Here is a 13,073-nt window from a genome sequence, read left to right on the forward strand (position 1 = left end):
CTTCTTTCTGACCATAGTTCGAAAGGTATAGAAGGCGGTTTCAGTCATTCTCTGTTTATCTGTTTGCCATAGATTTGAGTAGAATTCCTGAACCATGTCTCTACCCACCTTTATCTCAGGATTAGCTAGAATTTCCCAGCCCCTGTTTCGAATCTGCTCTTGGATCTCCGGATATTTGTCTTCTTTCAGATCGAATTTAACTTCCAGGATCACTGGCCTTAGACCCATTATTTTGTGGTAATGGTCTGCATGTTCTTTGGTTAAGAACCTCTCTTGATTCCAAAGTGGTTTTGGAGTGTTCTCTTTCTTGCCTCTTGGAGTGGTTTGTTTTCCCTTAGGAGTCATGATCTTAGTGAATCTTAACTCAGTGATCACGAAAAACACACCAAACTTACAGGTTTACTTATCCTCAAGCAAAAGAAAGGAAAGGAGAGGAATAAGAGGAGAGTCAAACTCGAGTGGTAGAGGAGAGGGGGAGGCCGAATGTGAATTTAAAATTTTGACAAAAGATATGATAAAAGATATGATTTGTAAAAGATAAGTATGATATGCAAAAGATGTAATTTTAAAAATTGAAAAGATATGAGAGAGTTTTGAAAAAGATAAATCTAAATTTGAAAAGATAGTATGATGAGTTGAAAAAGATTTGAAAAGATATTAAAAAGATATATGAATTTTGAAAAAGATTTGAAAAGAACTTGAAGAATAATGAAAAAATATTTTTAGGATTAAGATTTGTTTTGAAATTGAAAAATGAGAATTTGTAAATGTTCATGCAAGAAATTATGGATGAAAACATGAAAATTTGAAAAAAAATTGAGTTGGAAACAAAACTTCCTCCCCTCCACATTCCTGGCGTTAAACACCCAGAATGGCATCCATTCTGGCGTTTAACACCCAGTTGTTGCTTGTTTTGGGCGTTTAACGCCCAGCCAGGTACCTTGGCTGGCGTTAAACGCCAAAAAGCCTTTATCACTGGGCATTTTTCTAAATACCCAGGATGCTACAATTCTGGCGTTAAACGCCCAGAATGATACCCATTCTGGCGTTTAACACCCAGAAAGGTATCTTCACTGGCGTTAAACGCCCAGAATGGTGCCCATTCTGGTGTTTAACGCCCAAAATACCCCTGGCATTTTTGTGCCAGTGAGCTATTTTTTTCTCTGCTTTATGCTCTGAATCCTTCTATAACTCTGTGAACTTCTATAATTGAGAATCAATGCTGATGATAATTTATATCAAACTCCTATAATTATTATTTAAATAACAAATAAACTATGCCAATGGCTGGGTTACCTCCCAGCAAGCGCTTCTTTATTGTCTTTAGTTGGACCTTACTGAGCTTTAATCTAGTCTCAATTTTGAGCATTCTTGCTCAACATTACTTTAAAGATAATGTTTGACTCTTTTTCCATTAACAATGAACTTTTTGTCAGAATCGATATACTGAAGCTCTACATATCCATATGGTGACACACTTGTAATCACATATGGGCCTCTCTACTGGGATTTCAGTTTTCCGGGGAATAATCTGAGCCTAGAATTAAACAATAGAACTTTCTGTCCTGCCTCAAAGACTCTGGATGACAGTTTCTTATCATGCCACCTTTTTGCTTTCTCTTTGTAAATTTTTGCACTTTTGAAAGTATTGAGTCTGAATTCTTCTAGCTCATTCAGCTGGAACAATCTTTTCTCTTCAGTTAATTTGGCATCAAGGTTTAGGAATCTGGTTGCCCAGTAGGCTTTATGCTCCAGTTCCACAGGCAGGTGACAGGCCTTCCCATACACAAGCTAGTATGGAAAAGTTCCTATAGGGGTCTTGAATGCTGTTCTGTATGCCCATAGAGCATCATCCAAGCTCCTTGCCCAATCCTTTCTACGGGCAATTATAGTCTGTTCCAGAATTCTTTTTAGTTCTCTATTAGAGACTTCAGCTAGCCCATTTGTCTATGGATGATATGGAGTTACCACCTTGTGGCTAATTCCATATCTGACCATAGCACAGTAAAGCTATTTATTGCAGAAATGAGTGCCTCCGTCACTGATTAGTACTCTAGGGACACCAAATCTGCTGAAGATATGTTTCTGGAGGAACTTCAGCATTGTCTTAGTATCATTAGTGGGTGTTGCAATTGCCTCTACCCATTTAGATACATAGTTTACGGCCACCAGAATATAAGTGTTTGAGTATGATGGTGGGAAAGGCCCCATGAAGTCAATACCCCATACGTCAAACAACTCAATCTCTAAGATTCCTTGTTGAGGTATGACGTAACTATGAGGCAGATTACCAGCTCTCTGGCAACTGTCGTAGTTACGTACAAACTCTTGGGAATCTCTATAGAAGGTAGGCCAGTAGAAGCCACATTGGAGGACTTTTGTGGCTGTTCGCTCACTTCCGAAATGTCCCCCATACTGTGATCCATGACAATGCTATAGGATCTTCTGTGCTTTTTCTCTAGGCACGCATCTATGGATTATTCCGTCTACACATCTCTTAAAGAGATATGGCTCATCCCACAAGTAGTACTTTACATTAGAGATCAATTTTTTCGTTTGCTGCCTGCTGTACTCCTTGGGTATGAATCTCATAGCTTTATAGTTTGCAATGTCTGCAAACCATGGCACTTCCTGAATGGCAAAGAGTTACTCATCAGGGAAGGTTTCAGAGATCTCAGTGGAAGGGAGGGACGCTCCTGCCACTGGTTCTATTCGGGACAAGTGATCAGCCACTTGGTTCTCTGTCCCTTTTCTATCTCTTATATCTATATCAAACTCTTGCAGAAACAGCACCCATCTTATGAGCCTGGGTTTTAAATCCTGCTTTGTGAGTAGATATTTGAGAGTAGCATGGTCGGTGTACACAATCACTTTTGATCCTACTAAATAGGATCTAAACTTGTCAATGGCGTAAACCACTACAAGCAGTTCCTTTTCTGTGGTTGTGTAGTTCTTTTGTGCGTCATTTAGAACACGGCTGGCATAATAAATGACATGCACAAGCTTGTTATGCCTCTGTCCTAATACTACACCAATAGCATGATCACTGGCATCACACATTAGTTCGAACGGTAATGTCTAGTCTGGTATAGAAATGACAGGTGCTGTGACCAACTTAGCCTTCAGAGTCTCAAAGGCCTGCAAACACTCTGTGTTAAAGACAAATGGTGTATAAGCAGTTAGCAGGTTACTCAGAGGTTTTGCGATTTTTGAAAAATCCTTTATAAACCTCCTGTAGAATCCTGCATGTCCCAAAAAACTTATGATTGCCTTAACATTGGTGGGTGGCGGTAATTTTTCAATTACATCTACCTTAGCTTGATCCACCTCTATTCCTTTGTTCAAAATTTTATGCCCAAGGACAATTCCTTCAGTCACCATAAAGTGACATTTTTCCAGTTTAAAACTAGGTTAGTCTCTTGGAACCTTTTCAGAACAAGTGCTAGATAATCAAGATAGGAGCTGAATGAGTCTCCAAATACTGAGAAGTGATCCATGAAGACTTCTAGAAATTTTTCCACCATATCAGAGAAGATATAGAGCATGCATCTCTGAAAAGTTGTTGGTGCATTGCACAGACCAAAAGGTATCCTTCTGTAGGCAAATACTTCAGATGGACATGTGAATGCTGTTTTCTCTTGATCCTGAGGATCTACTGCAATTTGGTTATAACTTGAATAGCCGTCCAAAAAGCAGTAATAGTCATGACCTGCTAGTCTTTCTAGCATCTGGTCTATGAATGGTAAAGGAAAATGATCCTTTTTGGGGGCTGTATTGAACCTTCTATAGTCAATACACATACGCCACCCTGTAACTGTTTTTGTGGGAACCAGTTCATTCTTTTCATTGTGAATCACTGTCATGCCTCCCTTTTTGGGTACAACATGGACAGGGCTCACCCAGGGGCTATCAGAAATAGGATAAATTATCCTAGCCTCCAGTAATTTAGTGACCTCTTTCTGCACCACCTCCTTCATGGTTGGATTCAGCCACTTCTGTGGTTGAACCACTAGCTTAGCATTATCCTCCAATAGGATCTTTGCATGCATCTGGCTGGGCTAATGCCCTTAAGATCACTTATGGACCACCCAAGAGCTGTCTTGTGTGTCCTTAGCACCTAAATTAGTGATTTCTCTTCCTGTGGCTCTAAAGCAGAGCTTATGATTACAGGAAAAGGGTCGCCTTCTCCTAGAAATACATATTTTAGGGATGGTGATAGTGGTTTGAGCTTGGGTTTAGGAGGTTTCTCCTCTTCCTGAGGAGTTTTCAAAGGTTCTTTTATTTTCTCTGGTTCCTCCAGATCAGGCTGAACATCTTTAAAGATGTCCTCTAGCTTTGATTCGAGACTCTTAGCCATATTGATTTCCTCTACTAGTGAGTCAATAATAGCAACGCTCATGCAGTCTTTTGATGTGTCTGGATGCTTCATTGCTTCAACAGCATTCAGCCTAAACTCATCTTCATTGAGTCTCAGGGTCACTTCCCCTTTTTAGACGTCAATGAGGGTTCGTCCAGTTGCTAGGAAATGTCTTCCTAGAATTAGAGTTGCACTCTTGTGCTCCTCCATCTCCAGCACTACAAAGTCAGTGGGAAAGGCAAATGGCCCAACTGTGACAATCATGTCCTCAATTACGCCTGATGGATATTTAACGGAGCCATCAGCAAGTTGAAGACAGATCTGGGTTAGTTTGACCTCTTCAGTCAAGCCAAGCTTTCTAATAGTGGATGCAGGGATTAGGTTGATACTTGCCCCAAGATCACATAGGGCAGTCTTGGTGCAAGTACCCTCCAATGTGCATGGTATCATAAAGCTCCCAGAATCCTTAAGCTTCTCTGGTAAGCTCTTTAAAATGACTGCACTGCACTCTTCAGTGAGAAAGACTTTTTCAGTTTCTCTCCAATCCTTCTTATGACTTAAGATCTCTTTCATGAACTTAGTATAAGAAGGTATTTTCTCAAGTTTCTCTGCAAACGGAATCTTGATTTCAAGAGTCTTGAGATAGTCTACAAAGCGGACAAATTATTTATCCTGTTTCACTTGGTGGAGTTTCTGAGGATAAGGCATTTTAGTTTTGTATTCTTCAACCTTGGTTGCTGCAGGTTTATTTCCTACAGAAGCAGGTTGAGAAGCCTTCTTGAGGGAGTTATTATCAGCACTTGTATGTGTCTGATCCCTCATTGGCATTTGAACACCAGGATGGGAGGAGGAATGGGCGTTTAACGCCAGATTCCTACCTTTTTCTGGCGTTTGAACGCCAGAACTGGACATGGGTTGGGCGTTTAACGCCAACTTTTCATCCTTTTCTAGCGTTTGAACGCCAGAATTATTCCTCTCTGGGCTCTTACTGTCCTTTGAGGGATTTTGGGTAGCAGTTTGCTCATCCTCTGTCAGTTGTTCTTTCCTTGGCTTTCTGCTGCTTTGAGTTGAGGTATTTAATGTTTTCCCACTTCTTAATTGAACTGCTTGGCATTCTTCTGTTATCTGTTTTGATAACTGCTGTTTTGTCTGATTCAATTGTGATTCCATCTCTTTATTAGCATTTTTGGTTTCTTGTAGCATCTCCTTAAATTCTGCTAACTGTTTTGTTATAGAAGATAGTTGCTGATTGAGTTCTGCAACTTGTTCCTGAGGACTAAAGTCAGTTGATACTGCCTTAGCTTCTTCTTTCATGGAGGACTCACTATTTAAGTACAAATGCTGATTTTTAGCAATCGTATCTATAAGCTCTTGAGCCTCTTCAATCGTCTTTTTCATGTGTATAGATCCACCAACTAAGTAGTCTAGAGATATCTGAGCTTTTTCTGTAAGCCCATTGTAGAAGATGTCTAACTGAACCCACTATGAAAACATTTTAGAGTGGCATTTTCTTAGCATCTCTCTGTACCTCTCCCAGGTATCATAAAGAGATTCATTATTCTCTTGTTTAAAGCCTTGGATGTTCAGCCTTAGCTGTGTCATCCTCTTTGGAGGTAAATATTGATTCAGGAATTTGTCTGACAACTGTTTCCATATTCTTATGTTGGCTTTGGGTTGCTTATTTAACCACCTCTTAGCTTGGTATTTTACAGCAAATGGAAACAGCAATAATCTGTAGACATCCTGATCCACTTCCTTATCACGTACTGTGTCAGCAATTTGTAAGAATTGTGCCAGAAACTCTGTAGGTTCTTCCTGTGGAAGACCGAAATACTGGCAATTTTACTGCACCATGATAATGAGCTGAGGGTTCAGCTCAAAGGTGTTAGCTCTTTTGGGGGGTATACAGATACTACTCCCATATGAAGCAATAGTGGGGTTAGCATATGACCCCAGAGTCTTTTTGGACTGTTCTTTTCCACTTAGGTCCATGATGGAGTAAGGGAGATGATGTGGATAAAAATTTTACTTTATATTTATTTATTTATTTATATATAATTTTTTTTCAAAATAATAAAATAAAAAAAGACTAAAATAAAAAAATATTTGAAAATGTTTTATGAGAATTTTCGAAAAAGTGAGGAGAGAGAAAGTGGTTAGGAAGTTTTTGAAAAAGATATGATTTTAAAAATCTTAAAAAGATATGATTTGAAAAATTTTGACCAAGTCAGCCCAAGGGATTCGAAAATTAATGAGTAAATAATGGAAAATATGTATGTTTGAACTTAATGAGGAAAGAGAAAAATACACAAAAGACACAAGACTTAAAACTTTTAGATCTAACTCCCTTATTTTTCGAAAATTTTGGAGGAAAACACTAAGGGACACCAAACTTAAAAATTTTAAGATCAAAACACATACAAGACTCAAGAACAGGAGGAACATAAAAAGGAACACCAAACTTAAAATTTTTAGAAAAACAAAATAAAATTTTCGAAAATCACATGGAAAATAACAAGAAAATACTAAACTTAAAAATTGAAGCAAGATTTAAACAAAGAGAAATTATTTTCAAAAAGATTTTAGAAAGGAAGACTCAAAGGAGCAACTATTCACAACAACATAGACACATTCAATAAATGCAAGGATTAAATAGAGAAAAACTATTTTTGAAAAAGGTTTTAATTATTATATATATATTTTTTTTAGATGACAAAAACACAAAGAACACCAAACTTAAAACATGCAACTAGACTCAATGAAAAACTAACAATTAATAAAGAAAAATAATATTTTTGAAGAAAATTTTTTTTGAAAAGAAAGTAAAAGACTCTAAACCAAAAAACAAAATTTTTTTCCTAATCTAAGTAACAAAATAAACCGTCAGTTGTTCAAACTCGAACAATCCTCGGCAACGGCGCCAAAAACTTGGTGCACTTAATTGTGATTCACACTTTTCACAACTCCGGTGCCACTAACCAGCAAGTGCACTGGGTCGTCCAAGTAATACCTTACGTGAGTAAGGGTCGATCCCACAGAGATTGTTGGCTTGAAGCAGCTATGGTTATCTTGTAACTCTTAGTCAGGATATCAATAATGGTTCTTAGTTTGATTGCGAAAAATAAAAGAACATGAAATAAATACTTGTTATGCAGTAATGGAGAATGGGTTGGAGTTTTGGAGATGCTCTGTCTTCTGAATCTCTTCTTTCCTACTGTCTTCTTCTTCACGCACGCAAGGCTCCTTCCATGGCAAGCTGTATATTGGTGGATCACCGTTGTCAATGGCTACCATCTGTCATTTCAGTGAAAAAGGTCCATATACATGGCTAATCATCTGTCGGTTCTCACTTGTGCTGGAATAGGATCCAGTGATCCTTTTGCGTCTGTCACTACGCCTAACATTCGTGAGTTTGAAGCTCTTCACAATCATCCCATCCCAAATCCTACTCGGAATACCACAGACAAGGTTTAGATTTTCCGGATCTCAAGAATACTGCCAATCGATTCTAGCTTATACCACGAAGATTCTGGTCTCACGGATTGAACGCTCTGTTGTCAGGAGAGGCAGTCAAACTCGTGAACCAGGAATACAAGAGATAAACACTCAATCTAAGGTAGAACGGAAGTGGTTCTCAGGAACGCGTTCATAGGTTGAGAATGGTGATGAGTGTCACGGATCATCACATTCATCATGTTTAAGTGCGAGTGAATATCTTAGAATAGAATTAAGCGTGATTGAATAGAAAACAGAAGTAATTGTATTAATCCATCGAGACACAGCAGAGCTCCTCACCCCCAACCATGGAGTTTAGAGACTCATGCCGTAGAAGATACAAATTCAGATGTAAAATATCATGAGGTACTGAATGAATCTCTAAAAGTAGTTTTTGTACTCAACTAGTAACCTAGGTTTATAGAAAATGAGTAAGCTAAGATAAATAGTGCATAAATCCACTTTCGGGGCCCACTTGGTGTGTGTTTGGGCTGAGCAATGAAGCTTTCACGTGTAGAGGCTATTCCTGGTGTTTAACTCCAGCTTTGTGCCAGTTTGGGCGTTTAACTCCAGCTTGTATCTTGTTTCTGGCGTTTAACGCCAGAATAGGGTAGAAAGTTGGCGTTAAACGCCAGTTTGCGTCATCACAACTCGGGAAAAGTATAGACTATTATATATTGCTGGAAAGCTCAAGATGTCTACTTTCCAACGTAATTGAGACCGCGCCAATTGGGCTTCTATAGCTCTAGAAAATCCATTTCGAGTGCAGAGAGGTCAGAATCCAATAGCATCTGCAATCCTTTTTCAGCCTCTGAATCAGATTTTTGCTCAGAAAATACCTAAAATAAAAAAATACACAAACTCATAGTAAAGTCCAGAAATGTGATTTTTGCATAAAAACTAATAAAAATATACTAAAAAGTAGCTAGATCTTACTAAAAACTATATGAAAATACCCCCAAAAAGCATATAAAATATCCGCTCATCAGTTTGAAACCTAGAAAAGCCTGGGGAACCGATCCTTCAACTATCAACAGAGTAACCATACATCCTCCCAAAAACAAGTACGTCGCCCATCACCAACCTCCATGGATAATCCTACAACCATATTATCCCTTACATGTTGATGCGTTATTTGTAACTGGCATATATCCTTCCAGGGGCCTACTCTAGTAGGTAGCACTTGAGTTGACAGTAGCTCATTAGGATTTAGATTGTTACAGGAGCACACCACTTTCTTCCACAATGGGCAATCCTCCTTGGCAAAATGCCACCACCACTTAAACAATATAACTGTGTTACGAATCATAGCATCACCAACTCCCAACCCTCCCAGTTTCTTTGGGCCCGCACCACTTCCCATTTAACTAATTCCATCCCATTTCTTCCGTCATCCTTCCTCCACAGGAACCCCCTATTAGCACCAACTTCCCAGCTTTGTTTAGTACTTTTGCTTTCCACAGGCTGAGCTTCTCCTCCACTTTGTCTGTTATGGGCTTCCAAGTCTTCACCAACCTCGGATTTGCTCCTAAAAGGATTCCCAAGTATTTAACTGGAAAGGAGCCTCCCTTAAGAGTCGCTTGTAGTTCTTTATAGTCTCCTCATCTGGTGGACTAAATAGAATTGTATCATCTACAAACTGGATATATGATAACTCTACACCATCTCTCCCGACTAACAATGGTAATATACGGCCGTTCCTGACTGCCTCTCCAATCATCCGATGTAGCACATCTACAACCAGTACAAACAAAAAAGGTGAAAGTGGGTCACCTTGTCGCAATCTTCTTTCCATTTTGAATGGCTTTGATGGCGAACCATTTATCAAGACTGACATAGAAGTTGTCGTCACACACTCCATAACCCACGATCTCCATCTGAGCCCAAATCCCATCTTTTGCAGTACTAAGTCAACAAAGCTCCACTTGACTCTATCATCTGCATTTTGGAAGTCTATCTTGATTATCGTTGCCTCCTCCTTCCTCCGCTTAAGCCAGTCTACAGTTTCACATGCAATAAGTACTCCATCATATATTTTTCTGCCTTACACAAATGCACTCTGAGTCTCCCCTACTAGCCCTAGCATTACTTGTCTCATCCTCCTAACCAATACCTTAGAAATGACCTTGTATACACACCCAACCATACTAATAGGTCGTAGGTCTTTAATCTCCCTTGCACCAACGAACTTCGGAGCCAGCGCCATCCAAGTGATATTGGACTCACCGATAGCCTGGATGTCTGAAAAAACCCAATCACAGTTGCCGTGAATTCCGGCCCAATTTCGTCCCAACACCTCTTTATGAAATTCATGTTGTACCCGTCACAGCCTGGTGCCTTAGAAAACTCACAGTCCCACACAGCCTTCTTGATCTCCTCAGCAAACAGCATCATTTCCATCTTCACAGCATCATCCTGACTTATTCTACCCACCAGACCGTCCCTAAAGCCCATCATAGGAGACTCTTCCTGTTGATATAAATCCTTATAGAAATCTCTAATAGCAATTTTTATCCTAGCATGATTCCTGACCAGTCTGCCATTGATTAGCAATGCATCAATCCTGTTATTCCTCCTTCTTGCTGAAGCTATATTGTGAAAATATCTTGTATTTTTGTCCATCTCCTTAGCTTGTCGCGATCGGGACATCTGCTTCAAATGAATCTCTTTTCTCACATACCACCTCTCACAGCAAGTGACTAGCGCCTTTCGTCTAGCGTCCATCATTCCATCATACACTCCACTGCTCACCATATCATCAATCTTCTTAATTTCATCCTCAAAGGTCGTAATCTTCTTGTCCATATCACTAAAATTGGCCTTATGCCACCTCCCCATCGGGATTGTCAACGCCTTTAATTTATCTGTGAACTGAATCTGCACCAAACCTCTCCACTCCACTTTCACCATTCTGAGGAATCCTTCATGTGTAAACCAGGAATATAAGCTTTTGAAAGGCCTTGGACCTCCCCTCTGTTTTTTGTCTTCTAATATAATAGGACAATGATCTGACAATTCCATTGGTCCACCTTATACCCGAGTCTCCAGAAACTGCTCTAACCACTCTAGGCTAACCAGAGCTCTATCAATACGACTACAAGAACATCCCCTAAACCATGTGAACATACGATCAATGAGCGGAAAGTGTACTAACTCCATATCTTATATCCAATCCTTGAATTCTTTCGCAGACCGAGGTAACCCACCAGCACCTTGTATCTCTTCCACATGTACGATTTCATTAAAATCTCCTATATAACAACTCGGCACCTGGCATAACCCAGCTATATAGATCAACTCTTCCCATACCTGCAACTTCGCATCCCTGTCATGTGCACCATATACAAAGAAAAATGCACAGTTGGAACTACTCTTTACGAATACCCCTTCAACACACAGCCATCTCTCCCCTTTATAGCAGTTATTCAATTTAAACACTGATTCATCCCATATTAATAGAATTTCACCTACTGCACCTTCAGAGCCTATATATTCCCAACTCGCACCATCCTGCCCCCATATTCTTGCCACATCAGATCTCGTCAGCTATCTCCCTTTTAGTCTCAATCAAGTCCAATATATCTAATCTATGTTTATTCTTAAGGTTCTATACCATGCTAAACTTTTTATCACCCCTTAATCCCCTAACATTCCCAGAACCAAAAATCATTTAAAAATTGGAGATCTGTTTAGTCCATAAGTGGAGAGGCTTTTAGGCAAATGAGTATTATTCTTTAATTCTTGGAACCATATGAAAAATTGATATCTTCACTTTTTACTTCTAATTATTTTATGTGAATTTTAACAACTTGAATGTTTTTTAGTCTGTTTTCAGATCAAATCATTGAGTATACTAATTAAAACAAAGCTTTCATATTTTGCTTTTTTATATAAAAATCTTAATATATTTGTTGTTTGTATGGTTTGAGATTTTGAATTCTTTTAATGTGTATTATTTATGTTGTATAACTATATTAATGTTATTTAATCTTTTTTTTTTTGAAAAAAATACAGGATTCTATTAGTAGTTCAAGAATTCATACTACATGTATGAAAGATTCAGAGTTCAATATGATTCATAAAAAATTGTGTAATCAATAAAAGATATTATATTAATTTATATTTAGAATCTTGCTTAGGTCCGTTGTATGGATGTTAGTTTTATTGTATTGAATACATAATTTTTTCATGTTATGCATGATGTTATTTATAAGAATATCAAGTGTTCATATAGCTTAAACATGTTGCACAACATATTACCCCATTGAGAATTAGACGGGAGTTACAGTTTGCTTTTAGGAAATATTTGAATAGCATTTCGGATGAGCATATGGATAAATGTAGTGCTTAATATCTAACTTTTATTGACCGTATCATGTTTAAGAAAGTTTAAAGTATATGAAAGACAATAATTATAATTTAATTTAGTAAAAAACAACTTACAATGTGTAATAGTTAAAGATAATATGTAAACAATTATGTATGTTTTTAGAAACAGTCAAATTTTGTGTAAAGATATTAAGAAATTTATTCTCCTATTTCAAAACTTCTATGTTTTTTTTTTCAATCTATTTAAATACTTTGAAATAGTAAAAAAGATTAAAGTTATCTTGAAAAAGTACAATAGTTTAAGTAAGTTTAATTATATTGTTGTTTTTATTATGTGAGAAATATTTTACTCAAATATAATAGTATATATTCAAAAGATGGATTCCTCCTCTCCTTGAATTACAAAGGTTAAATATCTCCAATTTGATTAAACTAATTTTTACAAAAAAAAAAGTGAATTGGAACAATGCTATTTGCACATTAATTAGATTTGTTACATACAAAGTATAAATTGATTACAATAATATTATAGTTATTCTTTAAATTAAAAAAAGGGATCTATTTTAAAGCCGTGCAAGTGCACGGGTTTACTACTAGTATGTATAATAGGAAGAAAAATAAATAATCAGTTGAGAACTACCTAAATAAAGGAACATCAGTAATAAAAAAATTCATACACCAATATCGACTACAAAAATAATAGCTTATGTAAAACTCAACCATATCTAACTATCAACAAAGATACCACACTTAAAATACAAATCAATAAGATAAACAACAAAGAGTCACCATAAACGTGTACATCCGCTTAGTGACTTATCAATATGTTCAGTTCTAAAAAACTAATCACACAATAATTGAGATTGATGATTTAGAGCACACTATAATGGCT

The sequence above is a fragment of the Arachis duranensis genome, chromosome 2, assembly GCF_000817695.3.
Source record: "Arachis duranensis cultivar V14167 chromosome 2, aradu.V14167.gnm2.J7QH, whole genome shotgun sequence".
NCBI classification, from domain to species: domain Eukaryota; kingdom Viridiplantae; phylum Streptophyta; class Magnoliopsida; order Fabales; family Fabaceae; genus Arachis; species Arachis duranensis.